Source organism: Chrysochloris asiatica, unplaced genomic scaffold (assembly GCF_000296735.1).
Source record: "Chrysochloris asiatica unplaced genomic scaffold, ChrAsi1.0 scaffold00018, whole genome shotgun sequence".
Taxonomy (NCBI): domain Eukaryota; kingdom Metazoa; phylum Chordata; class Mammalia; order Afrosoricida; family Chrysochloridae; genus Chrysochloris; species Chrysochloris asiatica.
This window is the reverse complement of record NW_006408536.1, coordinates 17,974,219-17,979,945: the sequence shown is the minus strand read 5'-3', so window position 1 is coordinate 17,979,945 and position 5,727 is coordinate 17,974,219. Positions and strand designations below refer to the sequence as shown.

The following is a 5,727-nucleotide window of genomic DNA, read 5'->3' as shown; positions in this document are numbered from 1 at the left end:
ACCTGTGCTCTGGTAGCGTAGTGGTTACAAGTCGGACTGCTAATCTCATGGTTAGCAGTTCGAAACTACCAGCTGTTCCATGGAAGAACGATGAGGCTTTCTGCTCCCGTAAAGATTTACAGCCTTGGTAACCTTGCACATGAATCGATATGAGTCGGAACTGACTCCACGGCACATAACAACAATTATCTGTGCTAATGATCAGTACTTTTATCTTTTCTAGGGTATTATGCACCATGAATCTAAAATAAATGTTTATGTTGACTGAATGCAGTGGCCCTCAGAACGCTAATATAACTATCCTAGCTGATGGCTGATGCCAGACAACTTATCTTTTTACACAGTTTCCATTATCTGTCATTAGGCTTTCAAAACCCATTTGAAATGTTTAAAGTAGCTCTTTTTCTTGGCTAGTAAGGACATCCCCAATACTTCCTGACATCATTCATGCCCTTGTGTAATTGTCTCCCATTGAGTAGAAGCTGAACTTACTGACTTGCTTCTAAAGAATAAAATATGGGAGAAACAATGGAATGTTGATTCTGAGCTTCAGTTTCTGGTAAGAGTGTTAGATCCAAATTCCAGCTGAAGATTGGTGAAGGAGACGATCCGATCTGGTGGCTATGCCACTTCTAGGTGTTGCCATCATCTCCAGATCCAAGGGCCTGAGTGGTAAGGAACTTAAAGGATCTCTGCAAATCCCTTCTCACTTCAGTGAAAAGGAGCCCAATAGCATCTTTCAGTGCCTACGAGTCCAATACGACAGCCCTGGCTGACTTTGGAGACTACATTTACAACGTCTTTCATACCGTGTTCGGCACCAGCTTTATCCAGCATGAAGTCGTGGGAAGATACAGCCACCTGGTCACTGTGTTTCAAGGCTCAGACCCCAGCTTGCAGCTCTATATGCCGCTGGCTCATTTTGATGTGGTCCCTGCCCTTGTCGAAGGCTGGGAGGTGTCCCCATTCTCTGGGCTGGAGTGTGATGGCTTCAACTACAGTCGGGGCACACTGGACAACAAGAACTCTGTGATGGCAATCCTGTAGGCCTTGGAGCTACGGCTGATTCAGAACTACATCCCTCAAAGATCTTTCTTCATTGCTCTAGGCCATGATGAGGAGGTATCAGGGGAGAATGGGGTTCAGAAGATCTCAGCCGTGTTACAGGCAAGGGATGTCCAGCTAGTCCAGCTAGCCTTCATTGGTGGACGAGGGTAGTTTCATCTTGCATGGTTTCATCCCCAGCATCAAGAAGCCCTTTCTTTGCCCAGAGGTGCCATAAACCTTATGCTTCAAGTAAACACGACTCCAGGCTACTCTTCCGTTCCTCCAAAGGAGACGAGCATTGGCATCCTTGCAGCCCGCTATCAGTCGACTAGAGCAGACATTCTGTATTAGCAACACAGACAGCAGACACTATACAAACAAACCTCTCCAATGACATCTACTGATTCAACCCAGTCTACCTCCAGCCTCAGGGCTTTAGTAGCATCCACAGAACGAAAGGAAAAATCTCAGTCCAAGCCTATGCGACCCAGGTGAGATTCATCTTTGAGCTTCTCCAGAATGCAGACACATGCTGGTTCTTCCTGTGCACGGACTGTGAAGTTAGGGCACCAGCTGGGTCAGAAGGAAGCAGCCAACCTGGATGAAACTTCAGGCCCTAACCACATTGTAATGCATTGTCCAGCTGCCTTGCTCACTTCTAGACTCACCTGACAACATGGCTGGGGAGCAGGGCCTGTCAGCAGGAGTCTGGCTTCCTCCTGGCATCTCCATCCTTTAACTGTCTGGTTTTTAGTGTCTCCCATGTTACACCTGGCTGCCTTGTCTGTTTAATGCTACTTATAAAAATGCCCTGTCCTCTAAATCTGATTGACCAGCGCTTTGACTTGGTGAAAGTGTTTCATTGTAGGCAGTCTTGCTGGACTGCTTCCTCCAGTCTTGTGTGTTCCTCCATGATATAACTTCCTTGTCACTTGTCACTTCTTTCTCCCTGTCCTTTAAGATCCCTGAGTGTCACCAACAGTTATTAACCCAAAGGTTGGCAGTCTGAACCCACCCAGTGGTGCCAAAAAAGAAAAGCCCCACAATCTGTTTCCAGAATGATTATAGCCAAGAGAACTCTATGGGGCAGTTCCATAACACATATGGTCACCATGAGATGGAATCAATTCCTTAGCTGGGTCTCTCTCCCTCTTCTCCTGCCCCAGCATCCTTCCTCCTACCCTCCAGGTTACAATGTCAGACTGATGGACAACTCATACTTGCCCTTGCCCTTTAATGTATGAATTTTCCCTCTCTTTGAGCCCACCTATGTTGTTATTGTTGTTGTGAAGTGTCATTGAGTAGACTCATAGTGACTAACCCTGTATAAGCTTTCAAAGGCTTTTAAATCTTCCAGGGAACACAAAGCTTCATCTTTCTCCTTCAGAATCACAGGCAGGCTCAACCACAAACCTATGGATCATAGTCCAGTGCTTATTGTATGGAGCCAACGTGCTCCCTATACGCACAACAAATTCTTCGTCACCATCCCTTTCATTTACTACGTGAGCAGCTTTTAAATCAAGACTCTGCTTGTACTAAAACCAAAACCAAACTCATTGCCATAGAGTTGATTCTGACTCATAGGAACTCTGTAGTAAGGCTAAGAATAGGCACCTATCCTGACTTTCCTACACTTAGGAAAACATCTCATAACCCAGGACTGCCTGTATTCTACAGAGAGGAATCAATCTACCTGTAATGTTGCCATAATTGCTATAAAAATCCATCAAATACAATCACCTCTGCAGCACCACCACCACCACCAAAAAAGACTGTGGCTTCTGTCTTAGTTTCTCAGGTAATTAATTCTGGGGAGAAGTCAGTTGCTATATCATGAAGCAACCCTTGAAAAGTCTCAGGTGCAAGGGTCAAGGCCTTCCAGCAACCTGTGAGAGAGCTTGGAAGAGAGACCTTACGCCAGAGACACTCAGCTAAATCACAGGTGAATCTTTAACCCACATAAACTGTATGATTATAAATGTTTGCTAGACACAGAAATCAAATTGACTACATCTGTGGAAAGAGACGATGGAAAAGCTCCATATCATCAGCTGAAACAAGGCCAGGGGCAGCTTGTGGAACAGACCATCAATTGCTCATATGAAAATTCAAACAGAAGCTGAAGAAAATGAAAACAAATCCACGAGAGCCAAAATATGACCTTGAATATATCCCACCTGAATTTAGAGATCATCTGAAAAACAGATTTGATACATTAAACACTAAAAACAGAAGACCAGAAGAGTTCATCATACATGAAGAAAGCAAAACTCATTAAGACAAGAAAGAAGGATAAGATCAAAATGGATGCCAGAAGAGACACTGAAACTTGCTCTCCAGTATAGAAATGCTAAAGCAAATGGAAGAAATAAGGAAGTCCAAGAGCTGAACAGTATATTTCAAAGGTCAGTGCGAGAACACAAAGTTAAATATAACAACAAATTGTGCAAAGATCTGGAGTCAGAAAACCAAAAGGGAAACAGTATTTCTCAAGCTGGGGAAACTGAGCAAAAAAATTCAAGCCTCGACTTCATTATTGAAGGATTCTCTGGGCAAATTAATGAATGATGCAGAAAGCATCAAAAGAGGGTGGAACAAATACACTGGCCAACCTAAAGTAAGAATTCATATTTGTGCCCATTCCAAAGAGAAGTGACCAAAATGAATGCAGAAATCATCAAACAATATCATTAATATCAACATGCATGTAAAATGTTGCCAAAGACAACTAAGAAATTGTTGAAACCGGACATCAACAGGGAGCTGCCAGAAAGGCAAGCCGGATTCTGAAGAAGACATGACACTGACATATTATTGCTGCTGTCAGATGGATCTTGTGCTTTATTACATACACAAAGACATTCTACTATGTGGATAATAACAAACTGGGTATACCATTATACATTAAACCATTATACATACGAAGACTTAACATTGAGTATACTATATCAATACTATGCAAAGCAATTTATGTATGATGCAGTCTCAATCCACATTCCAATATCATTCTGTAAAGAGATGGAAAAGCTAAACACTAACTTTATATGGAAAGGAAAGAGATCTGGATAACAAAACATTATTTAAAAAGACCAAATTAGAAGGCCTCTCACTTTCTGATCTCAAAACCTACTACACAGCCACAGTTGTCAAAACAGCCTGATACTGCTGCAAAAGACACACAGATCAATGGAAAAGAATTGAGAACCCAGAAGTCAATCTAACCACCTACAGTCAGTTGATCTTTGACGAAGTGCCAAAATGCATCAAATGAGGAAGAGGTCGTCTTTTCAACAGATGGTGCTGGCAAAACTGGAAATACATTTACAGAAAAACAAAACAAGATCCATATTTCACACCACATACAGAAAGAAACTCAACGTGGATTAAAAGCCTAAATGTAAAGCCTAGAAGTATAAAGATCATCAGTGAAAAATTAGGGACCAACTTAAGGGCTAGGATATATGGCATAAACACACTATCACACCTAACTGTAAACACAGAAACAGTAGACAAACTGTTGTTGTTGTTAGGTGCCATCGAGTCAGTACTGACTCATAGCAACCCTATGCACAACAGAATGAAACAATGCCCAATCCTGGGCCAACCTCACAATTGTTGCCACGCTTGAGCCCACTGATGCTTCCTTCCACTTTGCCAATCCATCTCACTAGGGGTCTTCTTCTTCTCTGACCCTCCACTTTACCAAACATGATATCCTTCTCCAGTGATTGGTCCCTCCTGACAATATGTCCAAAGTATGAGAGATAAAGTTTGGTCATCCCGGCCTTCAAGGAGCATTCTGGCTGCACTTCTTCCAACACAGATCTATTGGTTCTTTTGGCAGTCCATGGCACTTTCAGTATTCGCCTCCAACACTACTATAACTCAAGAGCATCAATTTTTCTACGATCTTCCGTATTCACTGTCCAGCTTTCGCATGCATATGAGGTTATTGAAAATACCATGGCTTGGGTCAGGCGCACCTTAGTCCTCAAGCTGACATCTTTGCTCTTTAACACTTTAAAAAGGTCTTGTGCAGCAGATTTGCCTAATGCAATATGCCGTTTGATTTCTTGACTGCTGCCTCCATGAGTGTTGACAGCTGACCTAAGAAGAATGAAGCCCTTGTCAACTTCAATCTTTTCTCTGTTGATAAGAATGTTGTTTATTGGTTCAGTGGTGAGGATTTTTGTTTTCTTTACATCAGTAATCCATACCGAAGGCTGTGCTCTTTGATCTTCATCAGTAAATGTTTCAAGTCCTCTTCACTTTCAGCAAGCAAGGTTGTATCATCTGCATATCACAGGTTGTTAATGAGTCTTCCTCCAATCCTGATGCCAAAGTTTTTCTTCATAGAACTCAGTTTCTCCGATTATTTGCTTAGCGTACACGTTGGATAAGTATGATGAAAGAATACAACCCTGTCACACATCTTTCTTAATTTGAAACCATTCAGTGTTCCCATGTTCTGTTCGAACAACTGCCTCTTGGTCCAGGTACAGATTCCTTCAAAACACAATTAAGTGTGTTCTGGAATACTCATACTTCACAATGCTATCCATAGCTTGTCATGATCCACACAATCGAAAGCCTTTGTGCAGTCAATAAAGCACAGATGAACATCTTTCTTGTATTCTCTGCTTTCAACCAAAATCAATTGGTCATCAGCAATGATAT

The 5,727-nt window shown here is 42.2% G+C and overlaps 1 pseudogene; it reads left to right on the top strand.

The window, feature by feature from the left end:
• Positions 1-623: 623 nt before the first annotated feature.
• On the top strand, positions 624-1,441 carry LOC102820069 (annotated as a pseudogene).
• The last annotated feature ends 4,286 nt before the right edge of the window (positions 1,442-5,727 follow it).